At 37.6% G+C, this 19,994-nt stretch overlaps 2 protein-coding genes across 4 annotated transcripts in view; both read right to left on the reverse strand.

Annotated features, from left to right (window-relative positions):
• The window catches only part of Capsl (calcyphosine like), a 39,207-nt gene extending 28,142 nt beyond the window's left edge, over positions 1-11,065 (reverse strand). For 2 of the 3 annotated variants that reach the window (XR_010050436.1, XM_023565261.2), the window contains exon 1: positions 10,879-11,065. The gene's annotated coding sequence lies outside the window, so the exon portion shown is untranslated. Of the gene's footprint in view, positions 1-649; positions 728-10,878 lie in introns of those variants that run through there. The other variant, XM_063258068.1, reaches the window with a different exon arrangement.
• LOC100720972 (UDP-glucuronosyltransferase 3A2) overlaps positions 1-19,994 on the reverse strand; it is a gene marked incomplete at its 5' end in the record, with an annotated part of 42,991 nt that overhangs the window by 6,221 nt on the left and 16,776 nt on the right.

Consider the following 19,994-nt stretch of genomic DNA (forward strand, 5'->3'; position numbering starts at 1 on the left):
AAGACATACTAGATAGAGATAAAAAATGACCACAATCTCCAGAACAACAACAGAAAAAATCTCCAGAACAACAACAAAAAGAAACCACCAGGTAAGACAAGCAATTAAACAAAGGAGAAAAGTAAACAACTAGAACGTAACATGGCAAAGTTGAGCCAGTACATATCAGTTATATCCATAAATGTAAATGGCCTCAATTCACTTTTCAAAACAAATAGATTGACAGAATGGATCAAGTAACATGATCCCACAATATTCTGTACACAAGAAACACATCTGACCCAAAAGGAAACTCAAATTAAAAGTCAAAGGATAGAAAACAGTATTCCATGCAACAGGAACCCAGAAAAAAGCAGGGGCCACTATTCTATTTTCAGACAATGTAAACTTCAAACCTAAAATGATTAAAAGAGATAAAGAAGATCACTACATACTCATTAGTGGAAAAGTTCAAGAGGAAGAACTAACAATTATAATATATATGCATCAAATACAGGAGCATCCAACTATATAAGACAAATACTAATGGACAAGAAAACCAAATACACAAGAACACAATTATAATGGGGGATCTTAACAACCCATTGTCACAAAGAGATAGATCAATTAGATAAAAAATCAGCAAAGAAATAATAGAACTGAATCATACCTGTGAGCAATTGGACTTAGTAGATGTTTACAGAGTGTTCTACCCAACCACATCAGAATACACGTTCTTCTCAGCTGTGCATGGGAAATTCTCTAAAATAGACCACATAGTATCCCATAAAACATTCTTAAGTAAATGCAAAGGTATTAAATTACCCCATGCATAGTATCTGACTATAGCACACTGAAATTGGAAATTAATGGCAAAAGCAATTGCAAAACTTCTATAAAATACATGGAACTTAAATAACAACCTTCTGAAAAACCAGTGGGCTACAGATGAAACTAAAGAAAAAATAAAGCAATACCTACAACTCAATGAAAATACAGAAACAACATGCTGCAATCTGTGGGATACAATGAAAGTGGTCTTAAGAGGGAAATATATAGCAATAAATTGTCATATCAAGAAAACAGAACAAGCACAAATAAACAATCTAACATTTCATCTCAAGCTTTTAGAAAATAAAGAGCAAGTTAAACCCAAAGCTCATAGAAGAGAGGAAATTGTAAAGATTAGAGCAGATATCAATGCATTAAAACTAAAAAAAAAATACAAAGAATTAATGAATCAAAAAGCTGGGGTTTTTTTTTTTTTTTTTTGAGGAAATAAACAAATCTCTAGCTAACCTTTTAAAGAAAAAGAAAGAAAAAACCCAAATTCATGCAATAAGGACTAAAAAGGGGGAAATTACTACAGACCCCATGGAAATTCAAAAGATTATGAATACCTACTTTGAAACCTCTACTCACATACAGTGGAAAACACAGAGGAAATGGACAGATTTCTAGAAACATATGAACCACCAAAGCTCAACCAAGAAGATATTGCAATTTTGAATACTCAATATCACCTATTGAAATTGAAAATGTAATTAAAACCTCACCAACAAAGAAAAGCTAGGTCCTGATAGAGTCATGGCTGAATTCTACAAGAAATTTAGAGAAGATTCGATACCAATACTCCTTAAACTCTTCAATGAAATTGAAAAGGAAGCAATCCTCCCTAAATCATTCCTGGAGGCAAGTATTACTCTGATATCAAAACCAAAGAAAGACCCAACCAAAAGGGGGAACAATAGGCCAATCTCACTAATGAACATTGATATAAAGATTCTCAATAAAATACTGGCAAATAGAATGCAGCAAATCATCAAGAAGATTATACATCATGACCAAGTGGGATTCATTCCAGGAATGCAGGGATGGTGTAACATATGCAAATCAATAAATGTAATATACCACATCAACAGAGCCAAAAACAAAAACCACAAGATCATCTCAATAGATGCAGAAAAAGCTTTCAATAAAGTCCAACACATGTTCATGATAAAAGCCCTTCAGAACCTCATAATACACGGTGTCCACCTCAATCTCATAAAGGCCATCTATAACAAACAAACAGCCAACATTATGCTAAATGGACAAAAAGAAAAATCTTTCACTCTAAAATCAGGAACAACGCAAGGATGTCCACTATCACTACTCCTATTCAATATAGTTCTGGAAATACTAGCCAGGACAATAAGACAAGAGAGAGAAATAAAAGGAATAAAGATAGGAAAAGAAGAAGTTAAATTATCACTTCTTGCAGATGACATGATACTCTGTATGGAAGACCAAAAAAAAAAAAAAACTCCATTAAAAGACTACTAGAGGTAATAAATAAATTCAGCAGCATAACTAGATACAATGTTAACACTCAAAAATCAATATCATTCCTGTGTACAAACAAACTCACTGAGAGAGAAATTATGAAAATATCGCCTTTCACAAAAGCATCTAAAAAATGAAATACTTAGAAATCAACCTAAGAATGTAAAAGACCTATGTGCTTAAAATTATGCTATGCTAAAAAAGGATATTGAAGAGGATATTAGAAAATGGAAGGATATTCCTTGAACTTGGCTAGGAAGAACCAACATTGTGAAAATGGCCATACTCCCAAAATTGTTATATAGATTTAATGCAATGCCAATCAAAATACCAATAACATACTTCACAAATCTAGAGAAAAACACTCCTAAAACCCATTTGGAAACAGAAGAAACCTAGAATAGCAAAGGCTATTCTGGGCAGCAAAGGCAAGGCAGGAGGCATCTCAATTCCTGACTTGAAACTATACTACAAAGCCACACTGATAAAATCAGCATGATACTGGCAAAGAAATAGACCTGAGGATCAATGGAACAGATTAGAAGATGCAAACATGACTACAAAGACACTCAGCCACCTGATACTTGACAAAGGGGCTAACCATGTTCACTGGAAGAAGGATAGCCTCTTTAATAAATGATGTTGGAAAAAATGTCTCTCCACAGACTAAGGACTGAAACTAGACTCATGTCTACACCATGCATAAAACTAAAGTCTAAATGGGTCAAAAATCTAAATATTAACACAGAAACACTAAATCTACTGGAATACAAGGTAGGAAGAAGTCTTGCAGACATAGGGGTAGGCAGAGAATTCATGAACAAAATGCAAACTGCACCCGAAATACTTCAAAGAATCAACAACTGGGAGCTCATATTATTGAAAAGTTTTGCACTTCTAAAGTAATCATCAACAGAGTGAAAAGAAAATCCACAGAATGAGAAAGAATTTTAGCCAGCAACCCCTCAGACAAAGGACTTATATGCAGAACATATAAATAATTGAAAAACATCAAGCCCCCTAATTCAAAGACCCTCTCTAAAAATGGGCATCTGAAATGAACACACATTTCTCAAATGAAAATATCCAAATGGCAAATAAATACATGAAGAAATGTTCACCATCACTGGTCATTCGAGAAATGCAAATTAAAACAACATTGAGATTTCATCTCACTCCAGAAAGGATAGCTGCCATCAAGAAATCAACTGATAGCAAATGTTGGCGAGGCTGTGAGAAAAAAGGAACACTGCTCCACTGTTGATGAGAGTGCAGACTGGTGCAGTCACTATGGAAATCAGTATGAACATTTCTCAGAAGACTAGGATTGAAAGTGCCATTCAATCCAGCTATTTCCCTCCTGAGTATTTTCCCAGAAAAACTGAAAAGGTCATGTCACAGTGATATACATGTACCCATGTTCATAGAAGCACAATTTGTAATAGCTAAATCTTGGAAACAACTGAAATATCCATCAACCACAGAGTGGATGAAAAAGATGTGATATTTTTATACAATGGAATATTACTCAGCCATTAAAAAGGATGATCTTGAGGTCTTCATAGGTAAATGGAGGCAACTTGAAACTATCCTCATAAGTGAAATAAATAAGAATCATATTTATAAATATCACATTATGTCTGTAGTATAAAACATAATAAGAACTTTAGGAGTAATAAAACCCAAAATGTATAATTGCTATTGTGAAAATGAGAGGAAAAGAAAGTGCTCTAAAGGATATAACTGCATGTTTGTTTAAGTGTGTAAGATATATAAGCATATTACTAAATTTTTGTTGGATCATTAAACAGAACTGTTTGTAGTCTCACTGTTTGAATGTCCACTTTGTATGCTTTAATTTTGTAACTTGAACAACTATTTCTAAGATGACAGTATGTAATTTATCAACTAGCGATTCCTTACTGTTTATTTTTTGAAATTCTGTATTATTTTTACCTTTTATTTTCCTGTTTTGCTTTTTTTCTCTTTAAGTAATTTTTTAAAAAAGAAATATAATGTCACTGAAATCTTGCACCTTACCAAATTTTCCTTACACCAAAATAAACTTTGTCAAAATGTATAAAATTTATATTGCAGGCCTTTCCAGTAGATAGGATTTCCCAGAGTTCATTTCTGACAGGATGTCTCACTGACAGGATGTGAATTAAAACCTTAGCTTAATGTTTATGGTCCAGAACACTTTAAAACGACTGTTTCATAAATATCATTGACATACAATGTTAACATCAAAGATTCGCCTTCTTCATACCTTACTGGATTCATTCATTGTTGGAGCTCCCACTAGTAAGTTAAAGGAGCAGTGGTAGGGGAGAATCCAGGATCTGAAACACAATATCTGAGAGAACACTCAATCTGAGGATCACACAGGGTCATGAAATCTCAGGATCTCACATTTGGAGCCTCGGTAACTCTCCTTAATATTGTACCCTAGGCACTTTCTTCGTCTCACTTATCTTGGTCTGCCTCCAGCAGACCAAGACACAGTTTACTGAGCACCTATTATGTGTAGCATAATAGCACTTGGAAGATAATCAAGGTTCTAACCCTGGGAAATTTACATTCTCAGGGATGGTTTCAACTTTATTGAGTGTAAATAGCAGCTCATTTTCTAAACACTAAATACTGGCTGATGCTAAGATCAATCCATATCCCTTTCTCTGGTGTATTTCACTTCAGTTGAGTATCTATGGAGGAAAATTCTAGTCACTGAGAGCCAAATAAAGGTACTAAAGACTGGAATATCTTTTTAATCATTTTTTCCTTCCTTCTGACTCGAGTCTGCATGTGACGTCTGGAGATGGGGAGGCTATGAAATTGTGAGGGAAAGGACGGGGAGTTGCAGCCAAACCTCCCCTTAAAACCTTAAAATCACTGAGCTGCCAAAACAGTGCCAACAACGGCTGACATCACACTCAGTCTACATGAGAAACACAATCCTTTTGTGTTATTTGTTCATCCATTGTTAGTCTTCTGATGCTTAAGACAAAGTATTTCTAACTGAAAGAATAAGCAAACCTCTCTCTGCTGTGTCTGTATTTGAATTGGCACTAATTACTGGTCTATACGTGAGTGAAATAACTAGCATCCCGAGGAAGAGAAGCTCAGATCCCCTGAGAATGGAGAGGGTGCGAAAAGTCACGGTATTGTAACTTCTTTTGATAGAACTTTAACTGTTAGCCTCTCTTTTACTAAAAAATAACTGAGAAAATTGCCTAGGATATTTTTAAGTATTCATATAACAAACTAATGTGATGAAATCCTAGTTTTAATTAACTACTGGCCCTCTGAATCTTGAACTTTTTTCCTCTGTATGAAGCTAAGATCAAAATATTGTAAGAAAAGCAAAGTAGTGGAAGGCTTTATTTAATGTATTAATTAAAAATATTAAAGCAACAGTTGACAGCACAACACTTATTCCATGAGCTAAACACATTCCCAGCCCTTCATCTCAGCAAATCACCACCACCACAGGAAGTTACTGGGAGAGGCCACCCATTTCAGGATGAGGAGGACCCTCCATGCAGAGATACTCAGACTTCACTGATTCCTTCTTCACTTAAGAATCTCCTCAAATGGTCAACTTCCCAATCACCATCTGCCCCCTTGAGCTGAAGATGGTTTCCCAAATCCCTGTGCTGATCTGCTCTCCATGCATATTTGTACCGCAAGAGTTTGACCTCATTAACATCATCCCCTTTTCCACTGGCTTCCAGCTCGACCTCACCAATAAGAGGCATCACCAAGAAAGAGATCAGAGGGCAGAAGAAGGCTGGAATTTGTGTTCCCTTTGTTTTCCTCCCTGCCAAACTACAGTTTCTCAGTGTCTATAATCCTTCACCAGGATGGAATTTTTCCCGCACAGCAATGGTCTTGCTGAGATCTGGACCTGTTCCTTCAGACTGTTGGAGATTACTCCTTCCCTCACCATTCTGGACTGGGACATTCCTGGGTATTCTGTCATTCTTCACAGTGGAGGACCACCTGGAAGACTATCCTTAAAAGAATAGCAATTATCTTCATTTTGGCTACACCTGGCCCTGTTTTCATGTATTGTTATGTACAGAGCTGGTTAGGACTTTTCCTTATCCCTTAAATTGGCTTTAAGCAATATATAAGTCAGTCTAGCTGAGCTACTAATCTATAGTCTTTGCAGCAAAGTGACAGATCAGTGTTGCCCCCAATCTCTACCTCGTAGCTCCAAACCAAAAAACTTGTGTGAGCTAGGCAAGAAGGAGAGCCACACTCCACTCTGTGGGCTGGGAGAGAGCCATGAGATAAGAAGTTATGACTTCCCAGGGCATAAAAGAGTACATATCAGATAAAACATTAGATGCTAATTCAAATTGTGTTATCCAGATTTCTCTTTCCACGTACCCTTCTCTCTGCATAACGCAGAGGTGATTTCAGGACTCCTACCTCACCCAGATCACAGCAGTACCCGTGCACTCCCCACCATTCTAACTGTCACTCATCCTTGAGCCACTTCCTTCTTCACTGATGAATAAAATTCAGGTTCAGTCCTGAGTTGAGGCCTGTCCTGGTTAGTAATCCCTCTGGCTGAATTTAGGACCCTTTGGCTCCCCAAAGCTATAAATACGCTTTGGTGTCTTTATTCTCACCTGTGTTGTAAGTTCCAATGGCTTTTTCATGGGATTACAAATAAAAACTTGCCAGTCTGGGAAGGGCTTGCTGTCCTTCACCTGTACCCTGTACCCACAGCTTTGTAAAAGTTGATTATAATTCTTTTCTGTTATTATTTTTTAAATGTGCTATTGATTTTCTGCAAAGAAACTGGGACAATGTCTCTATCTAGCTGCTACTGGATTTTTTGCAAGGAACTCCAATTGTGGTACAGCTTTCTCAGATGAAGTCACTTCTGACATCAAATTGTTTGCAATATAGAAGGTATATTGCATTGGGAGCCACTGAAGGTGGAAATTGAACACAGGTGCAGGGCTGCAACTTGGTTGGGGCATGGCTGACCTGAGAATGAAGAGACACCTCAAAGGGAAAGATAAGGCCACAGCGGAGGACACCTGGCTCCTCCTGGACCCCAGTTAACAAGATAGAGATTGTAGCTGCAGGCATTTCACTCCTTTAGTGAAAGTCAACCTGGAGACTTTCTCCTAAGATACTTCTCCTAAATTAACATAAGATAGTTCTCCTAAATTAACATAGTTTGTTACTTGGAAAAGTCCTTGAACCACTCCCAAGGTCCTGCTCAGTTTTCTGGGTTTTGCACTGGTAACTCCTTCCTTGTTTGAAAACTAAATAAATATGGGCTGCCCAGAGACATTCCTTGTCCCAGCGCCCAGAGTCTCAAACTCTGCTAGAGGGTTTTGATCCTCCTGGAGCCCTAAAATCATACACTTGTCTCATTTATTTAAGCCTTCTCCATATACTCATTTGAGATATTGAGGATTTTGGCCAGGTCCCTGATACTCACAGTCTCCAGTGCACCTTATCTCCTCCATTATGTCCCATTCTCATGGTCTCCTTAGAGGCACAGCACAGCTGAGCAGTATTGTTATGCTCTCTGTACCTCTTCCATTTTCTCTGTCCCTGAGACTCTGACTCTGGCCTCATACATGACCTCTCCATCCAAGGGTATTCTTCAGTCTGGGAAACTCAGAGCCCATCCACGCAACCCATCCAACACACAACCATGAAGTTCCAGGAGCCTCTTGGCCTGTACTAACTTTATCTGTTTTCACCATTCCCTTCCAAGAGGGTTGTGTTTGTCCAACCACTCTAAGAAAGTATGAAATTCAACACCTACTTCAGTTTCATTTTTAACTTTCATCATTCAAACTTGTTCATGAAAAGACAACTAGAATCTTCAGCATGCATTTTTACCCCAGCCATAACCTATCTCATTCTGGATCCACTTTCTTATTTATTCATTCTACATATTTCATATATCATCTTTTGTTTTGTTTTGCTTTACGCTGCCTTGCCTTGCCTTGCTTTGTTTTTTGGTGGAAAGAATCTTGCTAAGTTTCCCAATCTTATTTTAAACATATGAGTTCAAGTGAACTTCTTGCCCTGCCTCCCTGCTACACACACACACACACACACACACACACACACACACACACACACACAGAGTACCATTCTCATCACACTTAAGCAGCTCAGCTCTCACTGCCAGTCTCCCTGCCTCTCTTATAAATGCCTAGCATGCTTCAAAGTACCCAAGATGCCAGAGTGCAGAAATGCCAATGCATTTATTCTTTTACGTACAGGTGGACTTTCAGAGATATTCCATTCTACTTTATATGAAGTTGGTCCTTTTCTTCCTCCAAGCTTTGCAGAGTAATTCACACATCTGCTACTCATCTCTATATCTTGTGTTGAAAGTCACAGGAAAAAACAGTCATCACAGAAAGACTCACATCACCCCTGCCTCTTACAAATCTATAAAGGTACAGCTCTCAAAGGCAATCCTGATTTATCTCCTGTCTCCTGGAAGTATTGCAGCTGAACTTCTACGTAGAGAACATCTACCTGTAACATAAACCCCAACCTGCCCAGGAGTCTCGGCTATTCTCTTTACAGCCCCTACCCTAGAATCTCCATTGAAGAGTTTCAGGTTGCTGCAGTTTCTCTTTATTCACACTGTAGACTACTTCAGTGGACTCTTCAACCTGTTGGTGCAATGAATGTGCTCTCTAGAATCTACTGATAACCTGATCAACGATTTCGGTAGTCATTCGGTTTACTTCTCCCCACAGTTTACTCTAATGATCAAATTCCCTTTAGAAACTCTCTCCATTCAATCTGTAAGAGTCTGTTCCCTATCTCTGCTCCTTCTTCTTGTGTCAGGCTCATCTTGTTTCTTCCTTCTCTTCCGCCAGCTCCCTAAATGCTACCGTTTCTCAGCCATCAAGTGTTTACTTTCTGCCTCTTGCACTAATCCATGGAAGTGTCAGGCATAGCCCATGACAAAATGATGACTTGCAGTTGTTTTATTCTCCTGAGCTTCAAATCTAGATTTCCAATTTCCCATAAAACATGTGCACTTGAATGACCATGCAGTTTAACACAGAACCAAGTCGACGTATTTGCTCCAGGAAACAGCAACCCCATTTGCTTAGGACATTAACTGAACATTCTCCAAGACTCCTCCCCACCTTCCACATCCAATTACATTTAAGTCCAATACAGTTTCACTGCCTTAACACATCTGGCAACTTTATTACCCTCAATGTTGTGGCTGCTGACCCAGTAAGCAAACAGGTCCCCTCTTACATCCACTGTTGCAACTATCTCCTACCCAGTTCCCTGGCTCTAGCCTTGTTCTCTACAGTCCTTCACACAACTATCAGAATAATGTTTATAGAATCAAAACCTGAACTTTGCTTTCTAGTTTAAGACTCTTTTATAGTTTCCAGTGATATATATTGGAAAGGGAAATATTTTAGGATTAGATCAATGCACTGAATGATCCTATGATTTCGTCCTGCTTTTTTTTAATTCTTTACCTACTTAAAATCCATTCTGCATCTCTATTCACTCAGATTTGCCTCAGATATCATGAAGTTCCAGGTCTCTATGCCTCTGTACATACAATCATACTTTGAGGAACACCTCCCCTCGTTGTTGGCCTAGAGAAGTCCTATCTGTTTTGGGGTAATCACTGTAGTGAAGCCTCACATAATTACTCCCACCAGAGTGGAATATCTAGTGAGGTCCTTTGTAAACCTCTACACAAAACTAACAGCATACACATTGCACTGTAGTATAATTCTTTGTTTCCAGAACTGCCCACTCCACTAGACTACAATGTCTTAAAAACACTGGCTCTATTTTTAGATTTCCTACCATATTCAACTCTTAGGATGACCATCTTAGAGTCCTATTAGAATTGATCAGCATGTTAAAGATAACTCATCCAAATATAAATGCAAATTCTTATAATTGAAATCTTAATATTTAAAGCATAAAATAAAATATAGATTTTTTATTGTAAGGTTTTAATGAAAAACCAAGAAGTCTCAAAACAAGAAAGGATTTCATGAGCAAGTATGATTTACTTCCACTCCAGACTAAAGGGAAGGAGGGTGCAGATGCCTGAGCAACTAGTATTGCCTTATTGACAGCTTTCTTCACTAATCCAATCAATTATCTGATAAAAGTTTTGAAGAGGCCACGTCAGATAAACACTCTGCACTTGTGTACCCAGTACATAGTGAATGAAATTTTTATTTTTTCCCCATTTACTGAGTGGAATTTCCTTTTTATACTTTTTTTTTTTTTTTTTTTTTTCCGGTACCAATGATTGAGCTCAGGACTTCGCACTTGTAAGGCAGGTGCTTATGCGGCTGAGCTAGATCCCCAATCCCTTACTTTTGTACATTTTTGTCCAATCTTTTCTTCTCAAAGATTACAAATCCACTTTTAATGCCAAGCTACTTCTGCCAGAAGACAGCCCAGTGACATCGCAGTATTTTAAGTTTTCTCTTTAGAGATTAATATTTACTATGCTTTTTTCTTAATTAAGCAAAATAAAAGTAATCAGGTCAAAAGAATTGCTTTACCTTAAATACTAACCTGTTGTCAGTGTTGCTTGGAACTGAAACTACGGACGCCTCTCCTGCATCTGGAAAACTGGTCTCCTCCCATACCTTTGTGAATTCCCTTTCTTACCTGCCTTTCATAGAAGTATTAGTCAACTCTCTTAGCCCTAATTGGGTGGCCTGGGAACACAATACACACTCTTGGCAGGATTGGCTCAGCTCACTGTCAATCTCCATTCCAGGCTTGCCTCTTCTCAAGTTTACATTCTTGTTGCCTAGGAAACTCCAGCAACTAGGGAAGCCCAAGCTGCTTGCTCTGGGAGAAAAGCCAGCAGGATGTTTTGAGGGCAATTGAATGATTTCTAAAACAGCATCAAAACTTGCCATACATGTTTTAGAAGGTAATGTTTAGCAAAATGTCTTTCTTCTTTTAGGCCATTGTTTCCTACCATCTCTAGAAAATAGTGCTAAGATAGATTATTACTGTATGAAACAAAACTACACCTCTCAGAAGTAGGCAGGCACAATAGGTGACTCAATACCCTACTATTAATCTACATTTACACACGATAGCTGTTGTTTCCATCCTTGGTTTCTGCTCTTCTTTCTTTTCTTCAGTTTTCACTTCTATTTTTACACTTCTTCCTTAGAAATAAGTTTTCCCGATAAGAAGTTCTCTAGTAGTTCTGTGCAGAGGAAGTTACCTAAAGAACATTCTCTTTCATTGATTGTCTGTGACATCCACACCCCACACACATCCCCACTCCTCTGCTTCCTCTGGTTGTGGAGTGATGCAAAGAAACAAGATTGTAACTATGAAGACTTGAGTTCCTCTTCCTGTTCTTTGTCTTACCTGATATATATTCTCACATGTGGTAGTTGGTTTCTCAGATGGGCACTAGATCTACTTATCAGTTTTTTAGACTTGCCAACACAGGATTAGATTTAGTAAATCTTGACATTAGTTGAAAAGATTTCCTATAGAGTGTGATTTATGGGGGAAGAAAAGACCATATGTTCAGTATTATTTCCTTTGGCTCTCTTTTGGGGTTAGATCATTTCCCAAAGAAGGGGACAACACTGATTATGGTACATTGCATCTACCAATCAAAGAGCAGGTACTGATGCAGGCAGAAATTCAGTGGACTTCACACTTGCATGCCATCGTAGGTAAAAACATCTTCTCAGAACACTGCCTATCATTTTGTCCAAAAATATCTCTCTACAATATAACAGACTTAGCAGTATTGAGCTGTGCCACTCCACCCTCATTAAATTAAATTATGAAGCTAAACTAACTGGCTATTAAGAAAACCAAACATTGATGGATAAATGTGTCTTTAATAAGCCACTAAGATGATAAAAGTCAATTAAGAATTTTTAGGAGAGAGTCTGGTTCATCTCTGCATCTGTCAGTGCCCTTCAAAGTACCTTGTGCAAGCATGAATTGAGTTTCTTCAAAATTAATTGTTGAACTGTATAAAATGCTTTATAATTAAGGACACTTTAAGTATATAATCTGATTTTTGGACAGTTTTTTTTTCCAGTTGAGATTGTGTCAGACCTTAGGTATCATTTTACATGAATAAATGGTGACATTTAAATAAATCTCAATAACCTACAACTGGAATGTGATGAGTGAAGCAAGAGGAGATTTATAGGAAGGAAAAATAACCTCAGTAGTGTAGATAAATACGTAAATAACCATTGTGTGGCTGTGGCTTGTTGTGATGGACTTACATACAAGACAGAAGAATAGCTGAGCCACTCATTAAAAAATGAGTGACTTATTAACCTTCAATTTAAGATCTGAAAATACATCCCCAAATATAGACATTCCCCAGTTGATAGTGGATCGGCTTACTACTTTTGAATTCACGATGGTGCCAATGTGGTATGCCTGCAATAGAAATTTTGAATTTTGATCTCTTCCTAGGCAGTGAGCCACATTTTTAGTCAGTCAAGATTAAAAGTAAAAACAAATATGGTCTGCTGTGCTGCTAAACTGTGATGTTTGCTAGGTTAGGTTTATTAAGTACACATTTAACTGGTAATCTTTTCAATTTACAGTGGGTTTGTGCTTAAGTAAGGCGGGAGCATCTGTATTTGGTTTTATAAACAAATTCATAATGTGCTTCACATTTCATAAATACCATTTCAAGTTCAGCAAATTAAATACTTTGCTTGTGCTTATAATTTTTCAAATGTGCAAATTCCATTTATATAATTACAGAAGTCCCATTCGCCAAATAAACATACACTAGGTCTGAATCTGTGAACCGGCGACCGAATGTTAGGATGTTTATCATCAGCACTATTGTCCCCAGGGAACAGCTCTGCTGCTTGTACACACGTACTTCCTCCTCGCTCTTTCATATGCCTGATACTATTTCAGAAATCATTAAAATGTGTTCATTTTCAGTTTTATTCAAATGCAACAATAATTTACAAATACAAGTGCTAAATTTTAAGACAATTATCTAGAAAGAAAATGCATCTCAACCATAGGCTATTCAAATGTATTTTAAGTTATGTTCTCTGTACTAAAACCATATCCACTTAAAATGTATCGTTCATGAGTTTTCATAGAAATAACTTCATGTTCACTAGTATGAGTCCAAACCACTTCACCCATGAGTAACCTCCACTTGCATCCATTTACCTACAAGAGCCTCAAGGCTATCCTTCTTTATAGCTGAGTAAATTTCCACTATATGAAAATATATTTCTTATCCATTCTGCGGTTGATGGGCAAGTTACCCTTGCTTTTTTTTTTTTTTTTTTTTTTTTGTCTCCTATCATGTGGAACAATTGTTTTCTCTTCTCTGATTTCAGGGTATGAGTTTCCTTTCAAGTTAAATGTATTTCTTGTATATATAGATGGATCTTGTTTCTTGATCCACTCTCCTTGATGAATTGAGGCCATCTACATTTTAATGGTTACAGTTGTATCTTTCAGTACTCTGTAGGGTTGGCTTAATGGTCATGAATTCTTTCAGTTGTTCTGTATCATGGAAGTAGCTTATTTTTCATCAATTTTGAAAGATAATTGTTTTCTTTCACAACTTGAAATAGTAAAAAAAAAGAACTTCAAATAGTTCATGCCAAGCTCCTCTTGTCTTGATGATATGTGTTGAGAAGTCTGATGTGATTCTGATGGATTTTCCTTGATAGGTTATCTGTTTCTTTTGTATGACAGGTTTTAGTATTTCCTTCTTGTGCTGAATTTCTGGGATTTTAATTATTATACCACTGGATGTAGATTTATTCTGGTTATGGTTAATTGGAGTTCTATATGCCTCATATATCTGTATGTCAGGGTCTCTTCCCATGATTGGAAACCTTTCTGCTATTACTTTTGCAAATAGTCTTTTTATGTCACTTACTTTGACATCTGCTTTTTGATTGACACCTATTAATCTCATATTGTTTTTCTTTGCATCATCTTGCAGGTGTTGAATTGTTGTTTCCTTGTTACTTTTAAGAGATCTTTCTTTTCATGATCATTAGCTTCTATCCTTTTTCAATGTCTGAGAATCTTATCTTCAGCTTCGATCAAAGTGTTTTGCTAGCTTTCAATGGAATTTTTAATCTCCTGAATATCGCTTTGAATCTGTTTCATGCATTCCAATTCTTTCCTACATAGTTCATTTAAGGTTTCCATCATTTTCTTACATTCCACTATTTTTTATCAGTATCTTTAGATATGCTCAACATTTCTTTCATTATGTTTATCATTTCTTTATTTACTTGAGAAATTATTTCTGATCTAATTTCCTCTATAACCTCATGAAGTTGGTACTTTAGTTGCTCCCTGGGATGCTCCGTGGATCCACCTGGGCACTGAGCTGGGAGGGCTTGGCTCCTCCAAGTCCTTTGAGGTTCATCAGGGTGCTTCCCCAATGGATGGCACTGGGGCACTGTGCTGGGTTGGGAGGAGCTCAGAACCTCTGAGACCCATGTGATTGGCCAGGGTATATCCCAAAGTCTTATTCCCCGGCTTTGCATTGGACTGGGCTGAGCTGGGGACCTCCGTGAATCTTGTGGCTAGCCTGAGGTCTCTCGTGATGGATGGCTCCAGGGACTTAGGCTGGGCTGGCAGGGCTTAGTACTTCCAGGATGTGTACCACTGACCAGGCACCCCTCTGATGAACTGCACTGCAATGCTTGGCTGATTAGAGCTTGGATCCTCCATGGCTAGCTTGGCTTGCTGGGACACATCCCCGAAGTATGACACCATGGCTTTGAGCTAGATTGGGGGGATTCAGCTCCTCCAGGACTCATGTGATTAGCCGAGACATAGCCCTAAAGTATGGCATTGGAACTTTGCACTAGGGTGGGCAGAGCTTGGAACCTTGGCTGGGGGATACCCCATAAGTATGGCACTGGATCCTTGTGCTGGGCTGGACAGGACATGGCTCCTCTGGGACACATGTAGTTAGCCAAGGTGCACCTCACCTGGGCTTTAAGATGGACTGGGTGGGATTCAACTCCTCCAGGACCAGTGAACCTGGCCAGGGTACACTCCCAAAGTGTAGAACCAGGGCTTTGAGCTGGGCTAGGTGGGACCACTGCAGCTGGCACACTGAAGTGTGCAACAGGGCCTTGTGCTGAAACAGGGCTCTGAGAAATTTGGAACTCCCAGGACCGATGTGCTGGGCAGGCACACCCCCAAAGAATGGCACTGGGCCTTGGACTGGGTTGGGTAGGACTCAACTCCTCTGGGACCTGTGTAGCTAGTTGGGGCACCACATATAGCTTTCATTAAAGGTACTGCTATTATTTTCATCTGGCAGATGAGAAAAACACTAATGCAAGGTGAGATGACTTTTCAACTTGCACACTTAATACTGGGTATGGTTATATTAAAATATGAGCCTTTAATTTCATAATCCCCAAACTTTCTTATTAAGAAAAATGCAATTTTATTAGTAAAAATGATACATGTAAATATATTTTTCAATCATAAAATAACTTCTAAATTTGATTTTCAAAACTAATAAAAAGGAACAGATCCTTGCTGTCCTATTTTTCAGCAGGATCTTTCTCCTAATGCCCATACATCATGATCTTCCTGACCTCATTTTTCTTTTCAATTCATCGAATAACCTTTACTATAAGTATTCAGTTCTACTATGGCACAACTTAATGGATTTCACTGTAATATTTCCATATATATTCATAATGATTTAATGATATCCACACTCTTCTTTCATCTACAAAGTATTGTGAATGATATAGGTAAATATTATCAAATAACTGTAAAGTGAAAAATATTTTTATCTAATTTTTATAAAAATCACACAAAACTTTAAAACATTTTATTACAGTATCATACATTACCATTAACCCTGTCAAATACTCCTCATCACCTCAAACATTTGTCTATCATTAGTGCCACTTTCTGGAGCAGTTCTGGAAATCTTTCTAGTGTTCACTAGTTGTGCTCTGTGGCTGGCTTGATGTCCTGAATCTATTACCTATCATGGTCATGTGGTCTTTTCGATTTTGGGAAAGAGCACACAGTTACTGACCTCGTGAATGAGGTGAAAAAAGACACACATTAGTTTTTTTCCAGGCCTGCCTTTCCATTGGGTGGCAATTTGTATTAATGTTCATTGAGCTTTGTATCATAACTTGTAAAGACACTGATGAAGACTTTCTGAACTTCACTTAAAGTGTGAAGGTACATTCTGAGGGGGATTAATTCCAATGTGTCTTACACTCTAATGAAATTTTATAAATTTGAATATTCACTATATATTTTGATTATACTCCAAGGGCAGGTTAAAATCAGACCAATGGCTACTAAGTTTTGTATGGTAACAAGAAAAATACAAAGAGAAAGAATTGGGTTGTATAGTGTAGATTACAAGAACAGAAATAAAAACAGAGGTTTGCAATATAACCCTTCAAAATCTATTTTTTACAGAAATTTGTAAAAAAGTGTTGAATGGCTTTTCTACCTCTATACATAGGGCTGAGTTGTGCTATGTAAAGTGTATTAAGAAAATTATTATTCCAAAAGAAAATTAAGGCTTTAGCACTTAGAATCAGTTTAACAAAAAGGGATGTTGTAGATCTGGTCCAACATATTAAAATTATTTAGACTTCCAAAAGTAGACTAAACAGTGCCTTCAAAAATTAAAATCCATTATTAAAAAATCTATTGAAAGAATGTAAAGGTTGATTATCCCAACTCTTTCTTCATTTCAAGGCCAAATTTAAACTATTTTTAAGCCTAAAGAGAACAAATGATGCCTCGCAAAGCTTGACATCTTTATTATGATGATTTTCTGTGCAAGGGATCCATAATCAATGTTAAAATTTCTTATCACTTCTCAACATTCTTGTAATACATTTGACTAATATGCTGTGTTCAAGGCCTATTTCAAAAGGCTTAAATGCCAATTTAATACGCAACACTTCAACAGCTAAAAATTTTCAACAAGATCTTAGTGGCATCCAACTTTTCTTAGAAGCACATTTATGAAATTATAATGAAGAAATTGTTTTAGAAGGCAATCCAAGTGTATTCACTCAAGACATATGCATGGGGAACATTTATTTAAAAATATAAATAAACTCACATAAATAGAAAGTAGAATATATATAGATATATAGAGATATATAGATATATATATAGACATATAGATATATATATATATCTGCAATGAAATAAAAAGAGGAAAGAAACTTTGCTGCTACTAAATTTTTTCTGGTTACCATGTCACAGACTATTTCTCCTTTGCCATGCCGCCTTGCCTTGAGCCAGTCAACTATGGACTAAATCCCTGTAAGCTAAGGTAAATCTTTCTGTCTTTCACTTGTGGGTGTCAAATATTTTATCCCAGAAAGTAGCTGGGAAAAAACTATATATATATATTCTTTTTTTCAAACAAGTTAGGCTTACAATAATAAGGTAGGCCTTTTTTAAACAAGGTATCAAGGTATACAATCAAAAGCAAAAACTTGGAGCTCACTATAGAGTCCATGAGTCTTTATCAGGAATCCAAAGTATCTGTATTGAAAGGTTAAAGACTCTCTGTTGGGAGGCTGAAAATTCTGCACTGGAAGCTTAGCTACAGATGTTCAAAGGTAATGGTGAAGACTGTAGTGCCTCCAAAGAAGCAGAAGTGAGATTCCATTCTTCTTTTCCTTTTTATTCCATCCAAGTTACAAGTCTACTGGCTGGAACCACTGACACCCACAGTGGGTCTTCCTTCTTCAGTGAGTCACTCAGCCAGACACACTCATAACTCTGCTATGTCAATCAAGTAGGCATTTCTTACTCAAGTTGACACCACAATTAACTACACAGTCCACCCCTTGTCAACTTGACAACCAGGCACACTGCCTCAAAATCATACTTGAGTTCCTAAGTACACCTAATATGGTACAACTACTCCAGAGTACAAATGGAAGCACACTAATATTATCCCTCAGAACAGCAGGCAAAAATTTTTTTTGGTGAGGTAATATTCTTAACGTTTTTTGGTGAGGTAATATTCAATTTAGAGCCAGCAATATAGCTCAGCAGCGCAGTACCTGCCTGGCAAGCTCAAGGTCCTGATTTTGATTCTTGGTTCAAAAAAAAGTTATAATTAGATAGATAGATAGATAGATAGATAGATATAGTGCATATTAGCAGAATTGAAGATAACAATTGTAATTACAATTCTCATTTCTGTAACTGATCATATAATTATCACTGGTATTTATAATTACCTTCTTCTGTTGCCTATTCTATGTTCCTTTGGCCTTCAGCTAGCATCTCATTCAGTCTTGGTTCTTTTCCTGGAAAGATGACCTATACTTTTTTTTCTGATGATTCTAGGCCAGTTCTCAGCCTACCTAGACTGGATTGTTGTGCTTCCCTATTGACTTCAATACCAAGTCATGTTAATACTATTAGGTCTCCTAAGAGATCTTCTGCACTCCAAGTATATTCTTCCTTTCCACCATTATGGATTAATAATCCAGCTTACCCTTGATAATTTGGATCAATTGCCCCTTCCAATGTCATAACTCCCTTTTTAGCTTTTTTAGTCTGTGGCATGAGGAGCCCAAAATGACCAAGGGGAGATTTTAGCTTCCAGTTCATTGGAATCATTGTTGTGCTTCTGGTTCAAGCCTTCACCACTCTGAAATGAAGACTTCTAGGTCAGAAGAGTATAAGTTCATTAGAGTAGGAAGCAAAAATTTTGCTAGTGAGTCATTAGGAATAATGGTGAATGGTGCCATTGTCATTTCTACCCCTTAATTTCTGGACTAATGAATCATGGTTATAGGAGAAACCGTGTTATATAGTTTGATCCGGCCTGCGGACCAATCTATGGGTCTCACCTGGAGAGGGGATGGGGATGGGGGCAGGGCAAGAGAAAAGAGAGATGGAGACAGGATGCAATTATGGCTACAACTTATATAGGGTGGGGGGCGGGCCAAGGGCAGGAAGAGGGCACAGAGTGTTATCTGATAGGTCATCATCACATCCGGATATATGACGTAAGCAGGAGAGGATTATGGGTAATGTAGGCGGACATGAGGATCATGGGAAATGTAGGCTGACACACTAAATGCCCTCAGGCGGGAGGGGCAGGGCAGCAGCAGCTATTCGAAGCCGCTCCCTACAATAATTGGCACTGATTCAAAGCACATACAGCCTTTTGAAGAATTTTGCCTCAGCCTTGAAAGATATTGCCACCCAGCTAGTATTGTAATTACAACTTCAAAAGTCCCTTCCACCTTTCTGCCAACCCAGCTGTTTCTGGACGCTGAGGAATATTATAAGATCAGGGAACTCTATGAGCAGGAGCCCACTGCCTTATTTCCTTGGCTCAGAAGCAATCCTATATGGACTACCATGACAGTAGATTAGGCATTTTATAAGTCCACAGATAGTAGATTCCACAGAAGTATCATGTGCAGGGAAAACAAATCCATACCTAGAATAAAAGTCTATGCCAGTAAAGTCAAAGTGTTGTCCTTCCCATAATGGAAACAGTGGAAAAAAGGACTATTTGAAAAAGAAATTAGGAAAACAATTCCATGTTCTCCAACTAATTTCATGACAGTCTCTTCTGGCTATTTCCCAATCAGTCACCAATGTAGGATTTCCATGGCAACTCTATGATTTCTTTATGACTTTTA

Source organism: Cavia porcellus, unplaced genomic scaffold (assembly GCF_034190915.1).
Source record: "Cavia porcellus strain 051 isolate PalLab524CR breed Dunkin Hartley unplaced genomic scaffold, mCavPor4.1 scaffold_11, whole genome shotgun sequence".
Taxonomy (NCBI): domain Eukaryota; kingdom Metazoa; phylum Chordata; class Mammalia; order Rodentia; family Caviidae; genus Cavia; species Cavia porcellus.